This window comes from Giraffa tippelskirchi, chromosome 10, assembly GCF_054371585.1.
Source record: "Giraffa tippelskirchi isolate mGirTip1 chromosome 10, T2T-mGirTip1v1.2.pri, whole genome shotgun sequence".
Classification (NCBI taxonomy): domain Eukaryota; kingdom Metazoa; phylum Chordata; class Mammalia; order Artiodactyla; family Giraffidae; genus Giraffa; species Giraffa tippelskirchi.
Genome location: NC_137284.1, coordinates 20,346,651 through 20,373,319, shown reverse-complemented (window position 1 = coordinate 20,373,319; position 26,669 = coordinate 20,346,651). Strand labels below are relative to the sequence as shown.

Genomic DNA, 26,669 nt, shown 5'->3' with positions numbered 1-26,669 from the left:
TCCTGCCAGACACACGGTCAGTGCAGCCACGTGGGTGTGAATCCCAAGAGAGAATTGGGGCCACAGATGTTTCTGGGCAACTGTCTGAGCACAGAGTTTTCCAGGAAGCAGAGGCTAATGTCTGGAGCACTAGGGGTAGGGAGGAGGCCTGATAAGTGGACCTGACAACAGAAATCCACATTCCCCACTGGGTCAGCCTGTTCTCGAGAAAGGGCAGGTCTTGGTGTTCTATTTCCCATCTTGGTTCTGATCTCTTTGGCTCACCATCTGCTGCTGGAGAGGACTCAGGGCTACGAGCCTGGGGCTGGGCATCCCAGGAGATAATGCCTGTGTTCTCCAGGACTAATATATACCCAGGGGCACCACGTTCTGATGGACAGGAAGCGGACCCCAAGGAGAACTCCAGGCAAAGTGAACATCCATGGGAGATGTCAGTGGGCTGGGATGTCTTTGGGGTGCATCTACCCCTTTGCTGACAGTAACAGTCCCTCCTCCAGGCGCATCTGCAGAGTCAGGGACCAGAGTGAAAAATGGATGAGATAGCTAACGGCAGCCTTGTTGTTTGGCGTCAGAAGCATTATGAACTGGTATGTGAAGTATGGCCACACTCCTGGTTTTCATTGTAGCTGGAAAGGATTAGGAGACAATTAATAAATCATTTAGTGCCCTGAGTTTAAGTAACTTATTGTTATGAGCTAGCTGCATATATTTATTATGCTTCACTGAGCAACATTGGCAAATTTCCTTCAAATGTCACACAATTTGTATGTAATTTGTTTCAGAAGAGATTTTTTTTTTTAAAGAAACGCATATATAAATGATTAACCGGAATTCTTCAGAACACATTGCCCGAATTCCAACCTCTCCCAACCATTCCTTATGAGTGTCATAAAGATTTCCTGTCTCCCAAATGATGACAGCACCATGTCCCCTGGCCTGCCGTCTGAGGGACTGGGGAGAGGATGAAGAGTCACTTGCTGCCCCCTCTGGTCAGTCACCTGGGGCAGAGATTTAAAGGGACTCTGAAGAAAACACACATGTTTTTGGATGATTGGCTGGAGACCGTAACTGTTGATCAAAATCCTTCCTTCCAAAGCTTTGGTGAAAATAAAAGAAATCAAGCAGGGAGGGTCAGTCCTTGCATAAAACTCAGATCCTGTTGACTAGGGAGCTGGAAACATTTCAGACATTGATGGCTCCAAACTGTTTGTTTTATTGATGGGGAAGCCATCAATAAAAGGGGCAACAGCTTTCTCTAAGATGAACTGGAAAATCTGTTCCGTGTTTTTCCAGACCTGATGCTATATTGTCTTTTTGTTTTTCTTGGTGGAGCAGTTTAAAGTTTTGGTCAGATGACATTTTTAGTTGACTCCTGAAATATTACAGCCCCTCCCCACAAAGATTCTCATTTGAGTAGCTAGGGACTGGGTCAAAGGATGGTCTGACTGGCTTGCCTGTCCTCTTTACAGATGTGTTTTCTACATCTGTACATGTGTCTGTTGAGCATCTAAAGCGTAATAAGTGCCCCTGGTGTGCATGCGTGTGTGTATAATGTATCAAAGCCACCCTTGCCTTCATCTTGTTTTATGCATTGTTGGACCACTCTAGCATGCAGAGAGTCAATGCCTATTGACTGAATGAATAAGCCAACCAGGAATGAATACAAGCAGCTTCTGAACAAGCTCAAGATGACCTGTAGGTCTGTGGTTTATAGCAAATGAAGCCACTGACAAGGGATTACTCTCCAAAACAGGCAAACAGGTCATGTAGCCCAATATCAAAAAAACAAACAGTCATCAAAAAATGGTCAGAAGACCTAAGTAGACATTCCTCCAAAGACATACAGGTGGCCAACAAACACATGAAAAGATGCTCAATATCACTAATTATTAGAGAAATGCAAACAAAATTACAATGAGGTATCACCTCACATTGTTCAGAATGGCCATCATAAAAAAAAAATCTACAAACAATAAATGCTGGAGAGGATGTGAAGAAAAGGGGCCTATACTGTTAGTGAGAGTATAAATTGGTACATCCACTATGGAGAACAGTATGGAAGTTCCTTAAGAAAGTAAAAATAGAACTACCATATGACCCAGAAATCCCACTCTTGGGCATATACCAGAGAAAACCATAATTCAAAAAGATACATGCAATGTTCGTTGCAGCACTGTTTACAATAGCTAGGACATGGAAGCAACCTAAATGCCCATCAACAGAGGAATGGATAAAGATGTGGTACATAATGTAGTAGAATATTACTCAGCCATAAAAAGGAATGAAATTGTGCTGTTTGCAGAAACGTGGGTAAACCTAGAGACTGTCATACAGAATGAAGTAAATTAGAAAGAGAAAAATTAATATTGTATATTAATGCACATATGTGGAATCTAGTATAATGGTACAGGTGAACTTGTGTGCAAAGCAGAAGCAGAGTCATAGACGTAGAGAACAAATGAATGGATACCAAGGGGGTAAAGGCTAGAGTGGGATGAATTGGGAGATGGGAACTGACATATATACACTATTGATACTATGTATAAGACAGATAACTAATAAGAACTTATTGGATAGCACAGGGAAATCCACTCGATGCTCTGTGGTGACCTAAATGGGAAGGAAATCCAAAAAACAGCGGATCTATAAAGAATCCGCCTGCAAAGCAGGAGACCCTGGTTCAATTCCTGGGTCAGAATTTCCCCTGCAGAAGGGTCAGGCTACCCACTCCAGTATTCTTGGGCTTCCCTGGTGGCTCAGATGGTAAAGAATCCGCCTGCAATGCAGGATACCTGGGTTCGATCCCTGGGTTGGGCAGATCCTCTGGAGGAGGGCATAGCAACCCACTCCGGTATTCTTGCCTGGAGAATCCCCATGGACAGAAGCACCTGGCCGGCTACAGTCCATGGGGTCACAAAGAGTCGGACACCACTGAGCAACTAAGCACAGCACACATGTATATGTATAGCTGATTCATTTTGCTGTACAGCAGAAAATAACACAACATTGTAAAGCACCTATACTCACATAAAATTAGTAAAAAGATTTTAAAAAATACATGAGCAAGATCAAGAGTAGTCCATCTCAAATAGAAGTAAAGCTTTCCTTTGGTTAAAAAAAAAAAAGACAACCTACAGGAAGAACCCAGCAACCTGGAAGCATCTAGAAGGAGACTCATTTGGGATTTTCTGAATGGCTAAAGGTTTACTCCTGAAAGTCCTCCAAAGATGTTTTAAACATCATCAGTGGACCCCTTCCTAACTTCCTGAGTAAATGATCCTGAACATGACTGAAACTTGTGTGGTAATTCACAAGGTTCCCCTTAGCTTTCTCCTTGGTCAACCCTCCATCCCCTCAACCTGTCTTCTGGCAAAGCCCAAGCTCCCTCTTCTTTTTTTGCTTCTAATCAGCTGTGGCCCAAGGGTTCAGATAACTGAGCGTATAAGAAATGCATATGAAGAATTAATGCTTTTGAACTGGGTGCTGGAGAAGACTCTTGAGAGTCCCCTGGACAACAAGGATATCAAACCAGTCAATCCTAAAGGAAATCAAGCCTGAATACTCATTGGAAGGACTGATGCCAAAGTTCCAATACTTTGGCCACCTGATAAGAAGAGCTGACTCACTGGAAAAGACCCTGATGCTGGGAAAGATTGAGGGCAGGAGGAAAAGAGGGGACCACAGAGGATGAGATGGTTGGATGGCATCACTAACTCAATGGACATGAGTTTGAGCAAACTCTGGTAGATAGTGAAGGACAGGGAAGCCTGGAGTGCTGCAGTCCCTCAGGTTGCAAAGAATCAGACATGACTTGGCGACTGAACAAAAACAACAACAAATAAAATCACTGAAGAAGCTCCAGGGAGTTTTCTTATGACTCAGGTTCATAGACTTTAGTGCAAAGATTTTGTAACATGTCCTTTGACTGCTCAGAGAGTTTTTTAAACATTGTTTACTTTCCAGTGTTTTCAAACTATGTTGAATTTATGAGGTTACCGACGAGCTAAGCCACATGCTGGTGAAGAAGGTATCTTTGTCATAGAAATTCTGGCTTGTCTGCTGCAGGGGTTGGTAAAGGTATTTTATCTACTAGTTTGCTTTCAAGAGCGTCTCAGGGAATGTTCTCCGATTCAGTTATTTTAAGCCACGAGGAGGCAATTTCATGACAAGCAGGGCCTCTTGTTTCCAGGGGATTTTGCCCATCGGTCTTGAGAAAGCATCTGCTGCCCGGGCCTTGCTCACTAGCTCTTCCTTTCCCTTTGCCCCTTGAGGGTGCTTGCTCTTCACTCGGCCAGAAACAGAGCTGCTTTTGTGTCTCTCGGGAGGGACATCCCAAGCCGACCTTGCTGCAGCCCGGCAGAGGGCCTTCTGAGCAAGTCCTGCCTGGAGAGGGCCTCGGTGGTCCTCTTGGCACCCGAGGAGGGTGGCCTGAGCTAGCCTATGATGCTCGCCAGTTCTTTTGCTGGCAGGTGGCAGGTGGAGACTGTAAGCGGCTCAGAAGAGAGATTGTTCTGGCTAGACACTGCTAGCAAGGAATCTCATTTTATCTACCTGCCCTCAGAATAATCTGCTGGAGGCACCTTGGAGGGGCCCTGAGCAAGTGAGCCATGGCAGATGGCAGGGCAGCCGGGAGACTCCTGGCGGGAGAGGGAAGTGGCCAGGCCTGCTCAGGAGGCCGAGGGTGAGTGAGACAAACTTGGGAAATCTCCCGGCCCCTCCCCTGTTGATGGTGAATTGGGCCTCCTTCAGGAAAGGCGCAGTTTTCCTACTCCGTTTGTTCTCAGATTGGTGTTATCCCCTGGAGCCAAATTAGTGGCTAAGAACAATTGGGAACAAATGCTTGTTCAGCATCCTGCTGCGATCTGAGGATCCAGGTGGGGACACTAGCCGAGTAGCTGGCTTCTCTTCCATGGAGCCACCGCTCTGAAGAGAATCAGCACCCCAGATCCATTCAGCATCGTCAGCTATGCCGAGCGCATCTGCCTACCCTCAGCTGAACAAGCTGGAGCCCTCTCATGTTACTGACGAAACAATATCCAAGACCAGGCCCCATGGCGAGGTAGGAAGTGATGGACTGGAAGCGCTGTTTAGAGAGGTCTGGTCCCTGGGACCTGTGACTGGCCGGCCAAGCATGGCCTCTAACAGCAGGGCTGGACCCTCGAGGCTCCTTTCCATGGCTGCCATGGTGGGTACCCTTCTCTGAGATGCATGGGGCTGTTGGCTTGGCTTGATCTCAGAGGGTATATTCCCACTCCCTCCAGAACTGACTGGTTTGAGAGGGAGTGGCTGAGTCCCCACCTTACCCCATCTGGATGCACCTATCTGAGGTGGAGGACCTTTGACCCTTCACCCTTTAGTCTGTCTCTCTCATTACACTGGGCTCTTTGGGGGCAGGGAGCTGATTCACCATTTATCATTATCATTATTTTTAAAACTGCCACCCTTTAAAAAAAATTAGTTAATTTCAGTTATGTATGGCTGTGCTGGGTCTTCTTTGCTTTGTGGGCTTTTCTCTAGTTCGGAGAGCGGGTGCTGCTCCTTGCTGGTGTGGGCAGACTTCTCATTGCGGCGGCTTCTTCTGTTGCAGAGCACAGGCTCTAGGGAATACCCTTCAGTACTTGTGGCATGCGGGCTCTAGAGCACAGGCTCAATAGTTGTGACGCACAGGTTTTGTTGCTCCAAGGCTTGTGGACCTTCTCCGACCAGACCAGGGATCGAACCTGAGTCTCCTGCAGTGGCAGGCGAATTCTCTACCACTGAGCCACCCTTTATGATTGATTTCCGACATAGGAAAGCCTCTGATATGCAAAACACATCTTATAAATGAATGAAGGGAGCTATTGGCCTGACTTCCCTGCTAAGTCTCCACCCCTCTCTCAACCCGTTTCTGCACATGTGAAAAGAAGAATCAGAATAGAAGTCTCTAAGGTCCCATCCAGGTCCAAGCACATGCAGTTCTGACACTGCCTCTGGGCTGCTCTTCCTGGCTGATGCTGCCTTTATGCCCAGGTTCCCATGCCCGTGCTTTTGTCATGACCCAGGTTTCCAAGCCGGGTCCTGCTCTCCAGTGGTAGATGCCGTCCTCCACCTGGGCTCTTGTCCCAGTCGCATCCTTAGCCTGCCACTTGCCCAGTCGCACAGCTGAAAATTTCCTCCCAAGTGTAAAGCCAGATGCAAGAAGAGGGCTTGTTGGCACAAAGAACACCTTTGCTGTGTCCGGAGCTGCACCTCCTGGGGAAGCTGTGTTTACTTTTCTCTTTCCACAAGGAGGATCGAGGCCCTTCATTTCCCATCAAAGGAGAGTTGCCCTGCAGCCCAGCCCATCCAGTCACTGTGTATCCTTTGTTGAGGATTCAGGGCCCAGATGAGCTGGCCTCCCTCTTCCACCTGTGTGCCTGGCCCAGAACTGCCCCTGCTTTCTGTGAAACAGCAGCAATAACCATCTTTATTTGCACAAAGGAAATAATTTTAACTTTTCAAAGTATATCATCATTTTGCTCCATTTTTACAACATCTCTGTTGCAGGCAAGGCAGGAATAAGCATCTTAACTTCTTTGAGGCCCAAAGCTTTGTTGGTATTTAGTCCAAGATTTCTCAGAATCTCTGAATTTTCTAGTTGAATATGAGCCTAGTGATTACCCCCTCCAGTGATTCTTAACCTCTCTGGAGACACGTGCTCAGTCACTCAGTCGTGTCTGACTTTTTGCGACCCCATGGACTGTAGTCCTCCAGGCTCCTCCCATGAGGATTTTCCAGGCTAGAATACTGCAGTGGGTTTCTATGTCCTTCTCCAGAGGATCTTCCCGACCCAGGGATTGATCCCGGGTCTCCTGCATTACAGGTGGATTCTTTACTATCTAAGCCACTAGGGAAGCCCAGGCCACTACAAAGCCTCCCAACAGTTCCTTTTCTTTTTCACCCTAAGCTGTTTCATCTGTCTAGCCTCAGCACCCTCGAATCAGATGTTCCCATAGGAAGGTTGCCTCCTCTGTTGGCCCACTGGCCTGGGACCCCCAGTCCCTCTGTGTTCCCCCACTGTGGCTGCACAGACTTGGGGCTCCCTGATTTCTCTTACTGCCCTGCACTCCCTTATCCTCTTTTTCAAAATTGTAGTAAAGTACACAGAGCGTCCGTTTCACCATTTTAACCATTTTAAGCTTACAATTCAGTGGCATTAACCACATGCCTATTTTACAGTCATTACCATCAGTTCATTTCAGTTGAGTCGATCAGTCATGTCTGACTCTTTGTGACCCTATGGACTGCAGCACGCCAGGCCTCCCTGTCCATCGCCAACTCCTGGAGCTTGCTCAAAAACTCATGCCCATCGAGTCAGCGATGCCATCCAACCATCTCATCCTCTGTTGTCCCCTTCTCCTCCCTGCCTTCCATCTTTCCCAGCATCAGGGTCTTTTCAAATGAGTCAGTTCTTCACATCAGATGGCCAAAGTATTGGAGTTTCAGCTTCAGCATCAGTCCTTGCAATGAATATTCAGGACTGATTTTCTTTAGGATTGACTGGTTGGATCTCCCTGCAGTCCAAGGGACTCTCAAGAGTCTTCTCAAGAGTTAAAAGCATCAATTCTTCAGCACTCAGCTTTCTTTATAGTCCAACTCTCACATCCATACATGACTACTGGAAAAACCATGGCTTTGACTAGACAGACGTTTGTTGGCAAAGTAATGACTCTGCTTTTTAATATGCTGTCTAGTTTGGTCCTAGCTTTTCTTCCAAGGAGCAAGCATCTTTTAATTCCATGGCTGCAGTCACCATGCAGTGATTCTAGAGCCCAAGAAAACAAAGTCTGTCACTGTTTCCATTGTTTCCCCATCTATTTGCCATGAAGTGATGGGACCGGATGCCATGATCTTCGTTTTTTTAATTTTGAGTTTTAAGCCAGATTTTCATTCTCCTTTTTCTTTCATCAAGAGGCTCTTCAGTTCCTCCTTGCTTTCTGCCATAAGGGTGGTGTCATCTGCATATCTGAGGTTATTGATATTTCTCCCTGCAATCTTGATTCCAGTGTGCTTCATCCAGTCTGGCATTTTGCATGATGTACTCTACCTATAAGTTAAATAAGCGGGGTGACAGTATACAGCCTTGACATACTCCTTTCCCAATTTGGAACAAGTCTGTTGTTCCAAGTCTGGTTTTAACTGTTGCTTCTTGACCAGCATACAGATTTCTCAGGAGGCAGGTAAGGTGGTCTGGTATTCCCATCTCTTGAAGAATTTTCCACAGCTTATTGTGATCTACACAGGCAAAGGCTTTAGTGTGGTCAATAAAGCAGAAGTAGAACTCTCTTGCTTTTTTGATGGTCCAATGGATGTTGGCCATTTGATCTCTGGTTCCTCTCCCTTTTCTAAATCCAGCTTGAACATTTGGAAGTTCGTGGCCAACATACTGTTGAACCATCACCATCATCCATTTACAAAATCCTTTTATCTTGCAGCACTAAAACTCTGTATTTTTTAAAAAAAATATTTATTTCTTTATTTATTGATTGCACTGGGTCTTAGTTGCAGCACACAGGTTCTTAAATTTTGATTATGACATGCGGGGTCTTTAGTTGCAGCATGCGGAATCTCTTTAGTTGTGGTGTGTGAACTCTTTTAATTGTGGCATGTAGGATCTAGTTCCCTGACCAGGGATCGAACCCAGGCCCCCTGCATGGGGAGCATAGGGTGTTAGCCAGTGGACCACCAGGAAAGTCCCTGAAACTCTGTATCTATTAACCAAAACCCCTCATCTCTCTCCCCCAGTCCCTGATAGCCCCCGTTCTATTTTCCCTCTGTAAGTGTGAGTACTCTGGGTACCTCATGTGAGTGGAACCATGTAGCACTTGTCACTTTGTGATTGGATTATCTCACAAAGCATAATGTTCTCCAGGTTTATCCACATTGTAGCACTTGTCCTTCCTTTTGTCAGGTTATCCACGTTGTAGCACTTGTCCTTCCTTTTGTCAGCTTGAACCATACTCCATAGTACCTAGAGACCACCTTTTGTTTATCCATCATCCAGCCGTGGATGCTTCTGTTGCTTTCACTTTCCAGCTCCTATGAATGATGCTGCTATGAACATGGGAATACAAATTGGCTTTTGGGGTCCCTGCTTTCAATTCTTTGGGGTATAAACTTAGAAGCGGAGGGATATTTTTTAGGGAGTCTTAATTATTCTCTGTTCTCCATCAAATCTATTTTTATTTTGTTCTTCAACTAACATCATTTGCATAACTACTAACCTCACTGGGTCTGTGGAATATGCCCGAAGAGTACTTTCTTCGGGAACTCTGAGGCTCTTTCTTGTCCTTCCTCTAGAAAATGCCCTCCCCAGTTACTTCTGCTCCCTAGCCTGTTGCTTTTTTTTTCCTTGAAAAACACAAAAACTTTTTATCTTGTATTGGGGTATAGTCTATTTTCAGTGTTGTGATAGTTTCAGGTGGACAGAAAAGGGACTCAGCCATGCATATGTTAATACATGTATCCATTCTCCCCCAAACTCCCCTTCCATCCAGCCTGGAACATAACATTGAGCAGAGTTCCCTGTGCTGTACAGGAAGTCCTTGCCTTGGGCATCTTTTTTCTTCAGTGCTTATCATTTCAACATTATATAATTGTGAATTATATAATGTGAACTATTAGACTGTGAGCTCCATGAAAGCAGGAACTTTTCTGTTCTATTGATTGTTGCATCTCTGATGTCAGGCACAGTGTTGGTGCAAGTGTCTAAGACACAATTATTCACTTATTAATAGTTCAGTCCAGTTCAGTCACTCAGTCATGTCCAACTCTTCACTACCCCACAGACTGCAGCACGCCAGGCCTCCCTGTCCATCACCAACTCCCGGAGTTTACTCAACTCATGTACATTGAAGCAGTGATGCCATCCAACCATCTCATCCCCTGTCATCCCCTTCCCCTCCTGCCTTCAATCTTTCCCAGCATCAGGGTCTTTTCAAATGAGTCAGCTCTTTGCACCAGGTGGCCAAAGTATTGGAGTTTCATCTTCAGCATCAGTCCTTCCAATGAACACCCAGGACTGATTTCCTTTAGGATGGACTGGTTGGATCTTCTTGCAGTCCAAGGGACTCTCAAGAGTCTTCTCCAACACCACAGTTCAAAAGCATCAATTCTTCGGGCTCAGCTTTCTTTATAGTCCAACTCTCACATCCATTCATGACTACTGGAAAAACCATAGCCTTGACTATGACTATACAAACTTTTGTTGGCAAAGTAATGTCTCTGCTTTTTAATATGCTGTCTAGGTTGGTCATAACTTTCCTTCCAAGAAGTAAGCGTCTTTTAATTTCATGGCTGCAGTCACCATCTGCAGTGACTTTGGAGGCCCCCAAAATAAAGTCTGCCACTGTTTCCACTGTTTCTCCATCTATTTGCCATGAAGTGATGGGACCGGAGGCCATGATCTTAGTTTTCTGAATGTTGAGCTTTAAGTCAACTTTTTTACTCTCTTTTTTCACTTTCATCAAGAGGCTCTTTAGTTCTTCACTTTCTGCCATAAGGGTGGTGTCTTCTGCATATCTGAGGTTATTGATATTTCTCCCGGCAATCTGGATTCCAGCTTGTGCTTCATCCAGCCCACCGTTCCTCATGATGTGCTCTGCACATTGTACTCTGCATGATGTACTCAGTTATTATTAACTTAATAATAAATGGAATAAATGGATGACTGGATGAATGAATAAATAAGCAAGGTACTGTTCCTGCCCACAAGGAACTTATTATGGTCTGGGAAGGAGACAGACGTAATAGAACTATAATATAAGACAAAATACAGGGGCCCTGAGAAGCACGTGATTAATTCCTACATTAGTGCCCAGCAGCGTCGATTCAGAAAGTACCTCTGTGTATTGGGCAGACCAGTCCCTCAACATTGATTAAAAAGGTCCAGGCTATTGAGTAGCTTTAAGTTCATTTTCTTACCAATTTCCACCTCCCCACCCACCACCAACCATGCTATGATATTATTATCATTAGTTTCCAGATAAGGAAACAAACAAAGATGTACAGAGGTTAAGTAACTTCCCCAACACAACGCAGCTAGTAAGGCAGGGTTTTTTTTTTTGTTTTTTTGTTGTTTTCTATAATTTATTTATTTGGCTGCTCTGGGTCTGAGTTGCAGAATGTGGGATCTAGTTCCCTGACCAGGAATCAAACCTGGGCCCCCTGCATTGGGAGCTTGGAGTCTTAGTCACTGCACCACCAGGGAAGTCCTAGTAAGGCAGGTTTGAAGTCGGACTTGGCTGCCTCCCAAGTCCAGCCAGTTTTTCTTTCTTTCATCAGTTATTTTCTTTTCCTTATTGATAGCTCAGTTGGTAAAGAATCCGCCTGCAATGCAGGAGACCCTGGTTTGATTCCTGGGTTGGGAAGATTCCCTGGAGAAGGGATAGGCTACCCACTCCAGTATTCTGGCCTGGAGAATTCCATGGACTGTATATTCCATGGGGGTCGCAAAGAGTAGGACACGACTGAGCAGTTTTCAAAAAAATTTGAGTTTCTTTTCAAAAATTACAAAAGTGGCAGTGCGCACTGCAACCTGAAACCAGGCAAAGGTGTCCAAACAGCGGTGGTCCTTCACCCCTCTGATCCTTGTCCCACATTAGCACCGGTGTGAACACACGGGCTGTTCCTTCCATCTCTGTGCTCACACAGACTCAGGCACATGGATGCACTCAATCTGGAGTTTTTCTCTATTTTAACAGAAATGGAATCACACCGCACGCATCATTCTGCTACTCAGTTTTCTTACTTGGAACTTTATGGCCATCTCTTGTGGCAAAAGATGTATATCTAACTTGCTCTTTTGAATGCACTGTGCTGTGCTCAGTCATATTCCACTCTTTGGGACCCCATGTACTGTAGTCTGCCAGGCTCCTCTGTCCATGGAATTCTCCAGGCAAGAATACTGGAGTGGGTTGCCATGCCTTCCTCCATGGATCTTCCCAACCCAGGGATCAAACCCAGGCCTCCCTCATTGCAGGCGGATTCTTTACCAGCTGAGCTACCAGGGAAGCCCTGCCCTTTTGAGTAGCAGCATTTAATGATAGTATAGTTGTACTGCAGGTTATTTCAAACTTTCCCCACCTGGTGGATATCTAGCTTCTTTTTCACTTCTTCCCACTACAAATTGCTGCTGCATTATCCTCATGCATGGGTACTTTCCTTTTTTAAAAAATTGTATTTATTTATTTTTATTTCTTGGCCGTGCCATTTGGCATGTGGGATCTTAGTTCCCCGACCAGATATCAAGCCCACACTCTGTGCCCTGGAAGCTTGGAGTCTTAACCACTAGACCTCTAGGGAAGTCTCTGGTACTTTTCTTTCTATAGGATACATTCTCAGACTGGGGCTGCTAAGGAGCAGTGTCTGTGTATTTTTAATTGCAATAGATCTTGACATACTATTTTTTCCAAAGTTAGTGGCCATGCAGTGTCCCGCTTTGAATCACTGCAATGTCTAGGCCCATGGCTGCCCCTCTTTCTTCCTCTGCTGCTTCTCCTCGGAGCCCAGTGCCCTCACGTGCATCCCAGCCTCTTCTGACCTGGCCAGGACTCCCCAGGAAGGCTGGAAGTACACTGCCTCCTTCTCTCCCCTTCTCTCGGGGCCTGGCTCTGTCCTCTTCCTCAGCCAGTGAGGCTTGGTTGTCAGGAAATCTGAATTATAGTCCTAACTCTGTCACTAATCAGCTGTCTGACTTCAGACAAGCCACTTAACTTTTCTATGCATCGGTTTCTTCAACCACAAATTGAGGGGGGTTGGGCTGGATGAAGTATGAAGCCCTCCTTCTCCAGATGACCTTCCGGGGTTTGAGACCCCATAGTGCTGGCCCCCAAGTGGAGTCCTGGGGTCTGTCTGCTCTCTGGGGGTCCGGGGGCCTGTGGCGGACAGAAGAGTCTTTCTACAGCTAACCATCAAAGGGTCTCCTAGCCACCTCGACCACTCATTCTATCAAGAAATTGTGTGGAGGGTGGGGATTCCGCAGCCAGGCTGAATGAGACCTGGGCTCAAACCCAGCTCTGCCATGACCTTGGGCTGCTTGCCTCATCTCTCTGTGCCTTGATTTCAGAATCAATTCAATGAGCAAGACAATTGACTTTCATACACTAGAGCGGCGCTGTCTGCCTGTGATGATGGGAGCGTGGTCTATCTGGGCCTGCCAGTACAACAGCCACATATGGCTGTCGAGCACTTGAATTGTGGCCAGTGAGGCTGAAGACTAGATTTTAGATTTTATTTAATTTTCATGAATTAGGATTTGTATTTTGAAAGCCAGATGTGAGGACTCCCTTGGCAGATGGTCCTGTGGTTAAGACTCCATGCTCCCAATACAGGAGGCACGGGTTCATCCATGGTTGGGGAAATAAGATCCCACATTCCTCGTGGTACAGCCAAACAAAAAAAAAGCTTACCTTAAAAAAAATAGAAATAGGGCTTTCCCTGGTGGCTCAGTGCTAAAGAATCTATCTGCCAATGCAGGAGACACTGGTTTTATCCCTGATCCGGGAAGATCCCACATGCGGCAGAGCAAATAAGCCCGTATGCCATAACTACTGAGCCTGTGCTCTAGATCCCAGGAACTGAGACTAATAAGCCCACGGGCCCTAAAGCCCTGCTCTGCAACAAGAGTAGTAGTGTTAGTCACTCAGTCGTGTCCGACTCTTTGCAACCCCATGGACTGTGGCCCGCCAGGCTCCTCTGTCCATGGGATTCTCCAGGCAAGAGTACTGGAGTGGGTTGCCATTTCCTTCTCCAGAGGATCTTTCCAACCCAGAGATCGAACCCAGGTCTCCTGCATTGCAGGCAGACTCTTAACTGTCTGAGCTACAGGGAAGATTCTGCAACAAGAGAAGCCATCACAATGAGAAGCCCAAGCACCATAATAGAGAGTAGCCGCTGCTCACCACAACTAGAGAAAGCTCGCACATAGCGATAAAGATCCAGCACAGCCAAAAATAATTTTTTTTAAAGAAAACATAAAAAATAAATAAAAAGCCAGAGGTAGCTAATGGCTATCTTGCTGTCCTCTGTAGCTACAGAAGATGAAGATATAATACAGTACATGGAAAGTGCTCAGCCGGCCCAGTGTCTGGCGCATAGTAAGCACTCAATAAAGGTCTGCTTTTGTAGGTGTCCTGTGTCTCGCTTTCCAGCCCACCACACCTGATGGCTCTCAACGACACCCCCACTTGCTGTCCCAGAGTCACCTGGGGAGGTGGGGAAGGGGGGAAGGTGTTGCTGCTGTTGGGGCATGTCAGTAATGAGCCTGGCACTAAATGTTTCTGGTCTGCTACTTTCCCTGGAGGGTCATGTGAGCCGGAGTGGTATGTGGCCTGCTTTGCAAGTGATTAACATGGTGTAAGCAATCTGCATGGAGAGAAAAACCCCTCCGCTGGTATTCCATTATTCTATTAGAGTTTCAGAGCCGGGATTAAGTGGACATGATTTCTTCCTATGGGCCGTTAATTTTGTTTTATTGCTGGTCTGATGGCCATTACCCTTTTTTGCCAATGCATTCCCCCATTAGGTTTGTACAATTAACAAAATATGTGCTGTTAGGGCTTTGATAGGAACAGTGGGATGGAAATACAGGGAGGGGGTGCAGCCTCCACTGAGTTGGGGGTGGGGAGAGGCTGGACTCAAGGGTGGGGCCCGGTAGTCCTGGCATTCCTAGAAACTTCCCGAGGACCTTCTCCGGCTGTCTCCTGGCCAGAGGTGGAGCAGCGATCCAGGGGAGAGAGAAGGAGGAACGCTTGTGGGCCTGGCTGGGAACAGCACGGCTGAGAACGCAATGAGCCACCTCTACACTGTCACCTTGAGCCCTCAGCTGGCAGCATGAGTCAGCCTCCAGGTGCCTGGCCCTGTGGGCTTCTTGCAAGCGACACCTGCCTCCTCTCTGTGAGACAAACAGGGGGACACACGCCTGAAAAGGGGGCCTCTGACATTTGGCGACTGCCACGTGAAGATGCAAGTTTGACGTTCATGCTGAATTTGGAAGAAAAGCTAGGATCCGGATTTTCAAATGTGAAATTTTCAGCGTTTTAGATGTCATCAGTGTTTACGAAAACACCAAGCAGGCAAGAGGCTGGCTCAGGGCTGCCGGTGGGTGACCTCTGCCAGATGCTGAGCTGTCCTTGGAGGGTTTGGAGGCGGAACGGACATGACAGAATTTGTGTTTCAGAGAGATCCCGGGCTTGGGGGAAGTGGTGGACGGGCCTAAAGGGGATGAGGCTGGAGGCCCAGAGATGGATTAGGGGCCCAGGGGAGAGAAGGAAGCCTAAGGCAGGTGATGATGGGCCAGGAAGAAGAGCAGTGATGTTCCTGATGGAGAATAAGTACGTCTTGTGTCTTGGTGTTTTCTCATCCCTGAGGGTACCCTCTTTACAGGTATAGGACCTGGCTTAGAGTCTTAGGCTGAGGCCAGGGGGCATGACTAAGGGAGTTTCCCTGGTCCTCTGCAGCTGGGTGCCCCATCCTGCCTGCAGCCCAGGGTGCTGAGGACGGTGGGAAATGAGCCTGTTCTCACCCAATTTTGAGGAGACCTGTGCAGCAGCTTCAGGGCTGGGCGGATACATTTCTCAGAATCAAGCACTCAGTGCCAGCTGCGTCTCTCGTTCATTTCCTCAGGTGTTGTGTCATTGAGAGACGATGCTGTGAATGACTGACAGCCTCACTCTAACATAAACTAACATAAACCACGGCGAGCTGTCATGGGGGGTGTGTGATGGGAGCGGAGGTGGAGTAGAGAGGGTTCTCGGGGCGATGAGGCGGGAGAGGCAGGACCCACTGTGACCCTGCAGGTGAGTCTGTCTCGGAGTGTCTTATTTATTTATTTTTGGCTGCAATGGGTCTTCGTTGCTGTGTGGGCTTTCTCTAATTGTGCCGATCAGGGGCTACTCTTTAGTGCTGGTATGTGGGCTTCTCATTGCAGTGGCTTCTCTTGTTGCAGAACATGGGCTCTAGAGTGAGGGCATCAGCAGTTGCGGCTCCCAGGCTCTAGAGCACAGGCTCATTAGTTGAAGCTCCTGGGATCTAGAGCACAGGCTCGGTAGCTGGGGCTCCCGGGATCTAGAGCACAGGCTCGGTAGCTGGGGCTCCCGGGATCTAGAGCACAGGCTCGGTAGTTGTGGTGCACAGGCTTAATTGCTCCACAGCATGTGGGATTTTCCCGGACCAGGGATCGAACCTGAGTCTCCTGCATTAGCAGGTGGACTCCTTACCACTGAGCCATTAGGGAAGCCCTGGGAGCATCTTTTTTAAGTTTTATTTCTCTTTGGGGAGTTTTATTTATATGCCTATAGAGGTTTCTCAGAGATGGGGACTATCCAGAGAGACTCTGGGTGCTCGAGGACAGGTTGTCATGATATGTCCTCGTCCTAAGGGCCTGTTTGAGGGAAGAGCAGAGCGGCTTGCCATGGGTGGTGGGATGAAGGCAGAGGCCCTCATGAGACTTCTTGATTTGCCTACCTTTTCCCATCGAGCTGCTGCCAGCCTTTACCCCCTCATGCTGAAGAGCAGCAACAGCAGCCCCATTCATTGTTATGACTGTGTTCCAGGCATTGCACAAAACGCCCTTGGGGCATCACCTTATTTAAAGGCGCTGCTCTTATTCTCCTTTTAAGGTTGCAAACATTGATGTCTGTAGAGATTAAGGTTAGGGAGGTGATGGACTCATGCTAAACCCAGAACTGTTTGCCTCCTGCATCTCTATTCTTAACCACAATCACAAACTGAGCTACTTCAGGGCCTCCATGGGGTGGTGGGCGGAGTGGGGGAAGGGGTGAGTCTGGGCAGCATCAGAGATGTGTAGATGTCACATGCTTCCAGAATCATCTAGTCAATCACTGTCATTTTGCAGCTGGGGAAACTGAATCAGGCAGCGGTTAAAGTTCCATGTTCAAGACCACACAGTAAGTTAACGATGGAGTCAGGGCGTGAACCCATGATGCCCTTGGTCTAGTGCCCTCTGTGTTAGACCACCCCCAGCCCCGCCTTGCTAAGTTCCAAGCTCATCTCCCTCCAGCCTTCTCTCTTACCCAGGATGCTTCATGGGAGCTGGCTCAACTCTCCTTGGACATTGCAGAATCAAGTTCTAGGGTGCCCCTCCTGTGGGAAGCTTTCTTCTGTCCTCCCCAACCTCTTAATGATGAATGTTCTTCAGCTCCCTCCTCATTTACCATTTCATGAATGTCCACATATTTATGAATGCGAATGGTCAATCCCATTTATGATTCAAATCTATCTTTGTTAGTAATGCAGGCCTGAGTTTAGATTCTGGTTGTGTTATGGAAGGGCTGCTTGTCGCAAGGCGTTTGATGTGTCATTCCAGGACGAGAGGCTGCTGGCCTTGGAAGGCCCTAAAATTACATGCACGTGGCTCCCCAGCAGGCATCCCTGGGTCAATGCCAGACAGGAAGGCTTTTCTGCTAGTGCAGAGTGAGGAGTGGCAAACAAGGACAATGTGGAGAGGTTGCGTGTGCACATATGTGTGTATGTGTGTTGTGTGTGTGAGAGAGAGAGAGATGGACACATAGAGACTGAAAGAGACAGAGACAGAAAGAGGAGACAGACATGACGGTGGCAGGGCAGGGGTGATGCTGTTTATGATGCCCCATTCATTTCAGAGAGTTCAATGAGTGGCCCTTTGTGCTCACCTTACTTTGAAGGGTTGATTTACTTTCTAAAACAATGATAAAAGAAGACACTTTCAATATTTTATCGATATTCATGTTTGTCACCCCTCCCAGTCTCCCAATGTTTTCTTTTTAATGTTTTATGGGTGAGGGGAGCCACATCTAGGAGACCATGCTCAGGGGCATCTTCTTACCCAACACAGGATCCTCTTTCCTGTGTTGGAAGCTCACTTTCCAAGGAAGCCTAACTCACTATTGGATGGTTCTTTGGACTACAGAAGTCCTTATATATTGAACTGCAGATTGGCTTCCTCTAATATCTGTCAATTAGCCCTCAGTCTACCCTGTGGAGCAACACCAGCCCCTCTTCAAATATATGGAGGACTCCATGTGGGAGAGAGACTGTTGTCAATAAAACTAGGACCAATGGATCATGTTAGAGAGGGGAAAATGGAGGTCCATCTCTAGTTTCTTCTCCCATATCTTCTACCTCATGGCCCCTGATAATTAAAAGAACAATAATGACAGGTAATATGCAATGCATGCTTATTTTGTGCAAGGCAGTGTTCTAGGCACTTTACAGTATATGGATTCATTCAACCCTTACAGCCAACCTCAAAGGCAGAACAGAACCCTCATTAGCCCCATTTTACAGATGGGAACTGAGAACTATGGACAAAAGTTCATTAACATTGTACAGAAGGTAGTAAACAATGAAAACCGTACCAATGAAAAAGAAATGCAAGAAGGCAAAGCGGTTGTCTGAGGATGCCTTACAAACAGCAAGGAAAAGAAGAGAAGCAAAAGGCCAGGGAGAAAGGGAAAGATAAACCCAACTGAATGCAGAGTTCCAGAGAATAGCAAGGAGAGATAAGAAAGCCTTTTTAAATGAACAATGCAAAGAAATAAAGGAAAACAGTAGAATGGGAAAGACTAGAGATCTCTTCAAGAAAATTGGAGCTACCAAGGGAACATTTCATGCAAGAATGGGCACAATAGTGAGGACAGAAGCAACCTAACAGAAGCAGAAGAGATTAAGAAGAGCAAGAATACACAGAAAAACTATACAAAAAAGGTCTTAAAGACCTGAATAACCATGATGGTGTGGCCACTCACCTAGAACCAGACATCCTGGAATGTGAAGTCAAGTGGGCCTTAGGAAGCGTTACTACAAATAAAGCTACTGAAGGTGATGGAATTCTAACTGAGCTATTTAAAACTCCTAAAAGATGATGCTGTTACAGTGCTGTACTCAATATGCCAGCACATTTGAAAAACTCAGCTGTAGCCACAGGACTGGAAAAGGTCAGTTTTCATTCCAGTCCCAAAGAAGGGCAATCCAAAAGAATGTTCAAGTTATCATATAATTGTGCTCATTTCAAGTGCTAGCTAGATTATGCTCAAAATTCTTCAAGCTAGGCTACAATAGTATGTGAACTGAGAACTTCTAGACATACAAGCTGGGTTTAGGAAAGGCAGAGGGAACAGACCAAATTGCCAAAATTCATGGAGAAAGCATGGGAATTCCAGAAAAACATCTACTTCTGCTTCATTAACTATGATAAAGCCTTTGACTGTGTGGATCACAACACCTGGAAAATTCTTAAAGAGATGGGAATACCAGACCACCTTATCTGCCTCCTGAGAAACCTGTATGTGGGTCAAGAAGCAACAGTTAGAACTGGACATGGCACAGTGGACTGGTTCAAAATTGGGAAAAGAGTACGCCAAGGCTGTACACTGTCACCCTGCTTATATATCTTATATGCAGAGTACATCATGGAAAATGCTGGACTGATGAATCACAGGCTGGAATCAAGATTGCTGGGAGAAATATCAGCAACCTCAGACATGCAGATGATACCACTCTAATGGCAGAAAGTGAAGAGGAGCTAAAGAACCTCTTGATGAAGGTGAAAGAGGACAGTGAAAAAACACGAAAGTCAACATTAAAAAACTAAGATCATGGCCTCTGGTCCCATCACTTCATGGCAAATAGAAGGGGGCGGGGGGGAAATGGAAGCAGTGACAGATTTTCTTGCACTCCAAAATCACTGCAAACGGTGACTGCAACCATGAAATTAAAAGATGTTTGCTCCTTGGAAGGAAAGCTATGACAAACTTGTGCTGTGCTGCGCTTAGATGCTCTGCCATGTCCAACTCTTTGCAACCCCATGGACTGTAGCCTGCCAGGCTCCTCTGTCCGTGGGGATTCTCCAGGCAAGAATACTGGAGTGGGTTGCCATTCCCTCCTCCAGATGATCTTCTCAACCCAGGGATCAAATCCAGGTCTCCTGCATTGCAGGTGGATTCTTTACCTTCTGAGCCACCAGGGAAGCCCAACAATCCTGGAGTGGGTAGCCTATCCCTTCTCCAGGGGATCTTCCTGACCCAGGAGTTGAACTGGGGTCTCCTGCATTGCAGGCAGATTCTTTACCAGCTGAGTTACCAGGGAAGCCCATGACAAACCTAGACAGCATGTTAGAAAGCAGAGACATCACTTTACCAACAAAAGTCTGTATAATCAAAGCTATGGTTTTTCCAGTAGTCATTGGTGTGTGTAAGAGTTGGACCATAAAGTAAGCTGACTGCCAAAGAATTGATGCTTCTGAACTGTGGTACTGGAGAAGACTCTTGAGAATCCCTTTGGACTACAAAGAGATCAAACCAGTCAATCCCGAAGGAAATCAGCTGTGAACATTCATTGGAAAATCTGATGCTGAAGCTCCAATACTTGACTACTTGATGCAAAGAGCTGACTCATTGAAAATGACCCTGATGCTGTGAAAAATTGAAGGCAAAAGGAAAAGGATGTGGTGAGGATGAGATAGTTAGATAGCATCACTGACTTAATGGACATGAATCTGAGCAAACTCTGGGAAACAGTGAAGGACAGAGGAGCCTGGTGTGCTACAGTTCATGAGGCTGCAAAGAGTCAAACATGACTTAGCAACTGAACAACAACATATGAAAAACTGAGACATAGAGAAGTTAAGTAACTTACCCATGGGCCCACTGCCAGGAAGCGGTGGGGCTGTGATGGACACCTGTACCGTCTGATTCCAGAGGTTGTGCTTTGAATTACTAAACTGTTAGCCAGTACTTTGACCACTAGACGTCTTTGCTCACCTCTCTCTTCTACTCATCACTGTCAAAGTTATTAAAATATGATGTCAAAACTGCATCTAAAAGTAATGTAGATCGATCAGTCTAAAGTGAGAAGACCATTCTCTTGGTTGCCTATCCTACAGCTATTAAGGCAACCGAGATCAATGTAATGGGTTTGGCAGCAACATCACACCCTGGGGTCTAACTCAACTTGCATTTAACTCAAATAACACTTGCCCTTTTTTAAAAAACCAGGTCACCCCAATCTGTGATTTCTCTTTTTTGGCTGTGCTGAGTTTTTGTTGCTATGCATGAGTTCTCTCTAGTTGAGGCAAGCAGGGGCTACTCTCTAGTTTCTGTGCAAGGGCTTCTCTTGTTGTGGAATGTGGGCTCTAGGTGCTTGGACTTCAGTGGTTGTGGTGCACAAGCTTCGTTGTCCCTCGGCATGTGCAATCTTCCCAGATCAGAAATCGACCCCATGTCCCCTGCATATTCTTAACCGCTGGACCACCGGGGAAGTTCCTAATGTGTGACTTTTGCAATTGACTTTTGAATGTTAAGAGTAGGATTTGGGATATTTATTCTTGTCAAATATTTTTCTATAACTCAGTAAAAAACTAAAATGGATTTGCATGTGGACATAGTATAGAGTAATTTGATGGTTTAGATGATAGGATCGTAATAAGAGTTTTTCTATTTTCAAATTTATTTCATTTATGGTTGTCATGATGTTACTGTGCGAGAGGTAAAAACTGGTCGAGGGAAAAATGGACTTTTTAGTTTTGGCCCATCCTTTCAACTTGTTCAAAGCTTTGTGACACATGCCCATCAGAATCCATCTGCCTAACAGAGTGGCTGTTCTGTCCAGCTGAGCAGCATGTGCACATGGCAAGTCCAACCTATTTTCTTCCAAGTCGCTGGTGTCTCAACAGTCAGTCCCAGAGGGCAGGGATAACAGTTCAACCAAGAAACTTCGTGTCCTGAGTTCATATATGCTCAGTAGCAATGTGTCACTAGTGTAGAAGATTACAAGTTGGAGCCCATTGCCAGCTAGGAGTTGGTTGTCAGGTTCTGGTTAGAATGAGCAGAGTCCACCATTGAACATTTCAGCAGACACTTGGTGAGAACCTGTCACATTGTGGGCTAAACAGATGCATAAATTCAGTCCTCGTCCTCAGCCACATGCCATCAGTGGTCTGGTCTTGTCTCTGAGGCACCACCATGACTCACCAGTCTTGGTCCTGGAGATGTTAGTAGACAGCCCCAGGAAGTGCCTCATCTTGAGTGACATCATCATGAACAAGAGGGACATCTTTCCAGGAGCACGTTGTATCACACCCCATTCCTGAATGTCCTGTCTGAAACTCCACATTTTTCCAGGAAGCCTCTCATCTTAATTAAAAGGAAAATACTACAGAGTGGTAGGGGTAGGGAGGGTCCTCTCCTTCATGACGTTTCTTTGCTGGAAAACCTTCAGTGGCTCCAGGAGCTCCCAGCCCAAGCCTGACCTCTCCACCTGGCACTCGAGCTGGGATGCTCTGGCCCCAGCAGGCTGACTCAGCGTTAATTCCTCCTCCAGTGCCTCAGCCGGGCAGCCTCTGCCTGGTCCCTGGACACTCCGTGCTTTCCCTCACCATTCTTGCTCAGATTGCTCCCTTTCTTGGAATGCCCCTGTCTTCTTCCACCAGCTGAATCTTGCCTGACCACTCCTCCAAGACCCTGGTTAAGTTCTCCCTCTCCCTGAAAACGTCCCTGAAGGCTCTAGCTCTCACAGACCCCATTTCTGTGGAGAGAGAGGGAGTTATAGTCTCTACCACACAGTTCAACACTGCTTTATGTATGTTCTCATCTTATCTGATGGATATTCTTGTTTCACCAATGACGTGGCAGCACTTTTATTATGGGACCCGTGGATTTTATCCCTGCTGGGCTGGGTGAGTGTAGATGGTATAAATATGTGCTGGCCTTTTTTCCCCTCTTTTTAAAATGTATTTATTTGACTGTATTGGGTCTTAGTTGCAGCATGCAGGATCTTCGCTGTGTCGTGTGGGATTTTTCGTTGCAGTGCACAGACTCTCTAGTTGTGGTACTTGGGCTCAGTAGTTGGGGCACTAGGGCTTAGTGGCTCCAAGGCATATGGGATCTTAGTTCCTTGACTAGGGATCAAACCTAAGTCCCCTGAATTACAAGGTGGATTCTTAACCACTGGGCCACCAAGGAAGTCCCTGTGCTGGGTTTTTCTTCTTTTTATTGTTGTTGTTGCTTTATCCTAGGATAAAGCAGTCATGTTTTCTGATCTTATCAGTCATGCCCCCATCTCCATGCACATCTCCCTTATTGCCCAATGAATGGGACCCTTCACTTTCCGTAATCCTGCCATAAACCACAGCGTCGGTGGTGGTGTTTGCTTGTCTCAAAATCCCCATATGGATTTTGAGCTTTCCCAGGGGCTCCTCCATTCTGTCCCCCTCTGCCCAAGGTCTTTGGTCAGACAGGAAGCATTGGTAAATGATCATTGCCATGCTCAGCTCAGGGCGCCCCACAGCCATGAGCCTCTTTTTCTCCGGGACTCCTAGAGGGGAGGTGTTGAATCACACGCAGCCTATAAAGATGTCTTTTCTCACTATCAGGTTGAAACTGGAGTGGGACTCTGAGGCCGACCTCCATGCCGATCACCAGCAAAGGGACTGTGAACTGTGAGTAACTTTGATTGGCGTTTTCGGAGCCAACTCAATAAGGTTATGGGTTAAAGACAAGCCCTGAACCTGATCTTCCACAGCCATGCCTTGTGCAAGGGACGCGCTCGACAATGAGCCGATCAGGACATGAAATACGGTGGACCTGTGATTAGATGAGGCCTGAATGTGACGAAGAAGCCCTGTAACAGGACATCCTATTTAATTAGATTGTATTGATTGTGCCTTATGGTGGGTCTGATGTGTTCTGTGTGTCATGAGTGTTGGAGAGGGAAATTCTTGAGTTTACAAGGCCAGGCCAGACCCCAGCCACTATGGTCTGGGAGCTAAGCATGGGAGGCTGTGAGAGGAGGAACTGGGCCAAGTTCAGAGCTCACACTTGCTTTTATGTCTGATTGTTTCTAGAGAGACACGAGGGAGGAAAAAGGAAATACTGCTGGTCGCTTCCCTCTGGTCAGCACAGGAACCACTGCACCTTATATGTGTGTGTATTTGCTCATCAAGACTTGGCAGAAGTCTTGTAATCTGTAGACCCTGGCCTCTGTCCAGTCTGCTCAGTGGAACTTTCTTTGGTAATCCAGCTAGAGGTGGTTTCTCCATCTTCTGGGTTTCTTTGCCTCATCTGTCTGCTGGGCATCTCTCTGCCCGCACAGTGCTGCATGCCCTCATGAGGCTGAGCTCCTGGAGACTGGTCTGGGGTCCCCTGGTCCTTGTTTCCAGTTGTGCCCTACACCCTGCCCCTGCTCTGGCAGCGTCAGCTGAAAAGGGCCCGCGGCTGGGCAACCTCCGCGCTCCGCTTCGGGGGCTCCCAGGGCCCCACCGGCTGCGACTTTGATAGTACATTGGCTCCCAACCAGTCCATGGAATTATAAATGATTAACCGTTATCAGCACACATCTTCACCTCTGTGTAAAAATAGATTGACTGTAATGAGTATTTGAATAAATCATAAGAATGGCCGCCCCGCGATCGTCTAACATCCTGCCGATGGCTGCCCGGTGAGTGAGCAGGGCGCCGGCCCTCCACCTAATGGCCTGCGAGGCTGTGCTGGTGCCTCTGTGATTGACTGGTGCGGCTCCCAGGGCACCCCCTCTCAAGCCCCGCTCAGAGGGGTTGATCCCCAGGCCCGGGGGTGGGAAAGGGTGCCTCCTTCCCTCCTGTTCCAGGAAAACCTACCTCAGAGATGGAGCCGAGGGGGCGGGAGGGGGGAGCCAGGGTAGGAAGATAATGACCTTTGTGAGAATCGATGTCTGCTTGCGGCGGAGGTTAGAGGGACCCCATAAGTCAAGTCAAGTGTGAGAGGAGCAAGCCGAGCGTGAACTTCGTGAGAGCCGGCGAGTAGGGGAACTAGATCTGCACACATTCTGCCTGGGTCCGTGAGGTCAGCTGGTGCCTGGCCTGGGACCACCCAGCTTCGGGGAGCGCCCTCTCGGGGACACTCTGGGACCCGCCCGCCCAGAGGACAGAGGCAAGAGTGGGGATCTGCAGGTCCCTGGATGCTGAAATGGGATGATTCAAAGGATTTTTCAGGGAGCAGGGTTTTTGCTCATGCTGCCCCAGGCAGGGGAGCCTGCAGAGAAGGGAACAGTCTCAAAGTCTGAAGTGAGGGCTGGATTTGAGAAGGAAAAGACAAACATTCTAATTTAATTTGGGTGGTGTTCCAGTTCCTAGGGCTAGGTAACAAACCACCCCAAGACTTAGTGACTTAAGAACATTTATTGAGCTCATTTATTCTGTGAGTCAGGAGTCCAAACAGGGCACGGGGGTGGAGGCTACTGTTTCTGGTCCACGGGCCTGGGGTCTCCCCGGGGGCAGAAGCTGAGTGCTGGAATCATCGGAAGGCTTGTTCGATTGTCACTCTGAGGGTGGATACCAACGGTCATTCAAGGTGTTAGCTGACACCAGACCCACATGCCCTCTCCACGTGGCCTGGACATCCTCATAACATGGGTGCCCTGAGGGAGCATCCCTCGAGAGGAGCCAGGAGCTGGGCAGGGCTGCCTGCCCAAGTCCAGCAGCATTGCTATCACTTCCACACGTTCCTCTGTTTGGGGCAGATACAAAGGCTCACCTGGGTTTAAAGAAGGGAACATGGACACCCCCTAATCCCGTCTCAAAGGAGAAATAGCCACAGCATGTTCAATGAAGAATGTGGGGGGGTAATATGTCATAGTGGCTGTCTTTGGCGAGGACACACCCACAGCTAGTGTTCATCAGGTGTGGCAAAGCACAGCCTCCTGAGGCAGGCTAAGGAAACTCCTGCTTTCAAGAATCAAACTGTCTCTTAACTCACACAATGCCTGTGTTTGAAGCCTCCCCTGGAAGGCTAGGCTCCTCCCCCTGGCAGGATTCCCCGAGGACATGCTGGTGTTGAGGCTCTGCAGCTGGTAGAAACCTCTACCCAATAGTCCTTCTCAGCAAGAGGGGCTCCCGTTTGCAGCCCACAGCTTGAAGCGCCAGGTCTGGAGAGGGACTTAGACCTGCGACACAGACTCCACACGCCTTGAGCCCTTCATTCCCTGGTGTGTAGCTCCTACCCCCGCCCCCCTACTCCATGGCTTTCCAAGCTGGGAGACTCGGCTTTGGCCAAAGATTGGATGAAGAGGCCTATCCCTGGATGCGGCCCAGGGCAGGCCACAGTCTGCTTTGTCCCCACACCTTCATACACTCACTCATCACACACACAACACTCTCACACACATTCACTCACACACTCGCTCACACACACACAATACACACACACACACTCACACTCACACACGTAACACTCTCACACACATTCACTCACACACTCGCTCACACACACACAATACTCACACACACACTCACACTCACTCACACACTCGCTCACACACACAATACTCACACACAGTCACTCACTCACACATGTAACACTCTCACACACATTCACTCACACATACTCACTCATACACACACACACACACACACACACACACACACACACACACAGACTATACCCTGTGGGAGGCGGAACCCTTGAGGCCCAGACTCCCTGTCCTTTGCTGTTTTCCTGAGCCAGTTGCAGCCAAGCTTTGAAAGAGGATCTGAGTCCTCTGGATGCCCTGTCCTGACTTAAGGGGTTACAAACAGAACTCAAGCAGCTGAAGGGTTGAAAGAGAACCAGTTTGTTTTTCCAAAGATATGAGAATGACTAGTGACAAAAGGGAGGGAGTAGGGAAGAGAGGGGCAAAGGGGC

At 47.3% G+C, this 26,669-nt stretch overlaps 1 protein-coding gene across 9 annotated transcripts in view; it reads left to right on the top strand.

Moving 5' to 3' along the window:
* The window catches only part of PKNOX2 (PBX/knotted 1 homeobox 2), a 288,631-nt gene that overhangs the window by 56,118 nt on the left and 205,844 nt on the right, over positions 1–26,669 (top strand). For all 9 annotated transcript variants that reach the window (XM_081535113.1, XM_081535115.1, XM_081535120.1 and 6 more), the window contains one exon: positions 23,387–23,452. The gene's annotated coding sequence lies outside the window, so the exon portion shown is untranslated. The remainder of the gene's footprint in view (positions 1–23,386; positions 23,453–26,669) is intronic.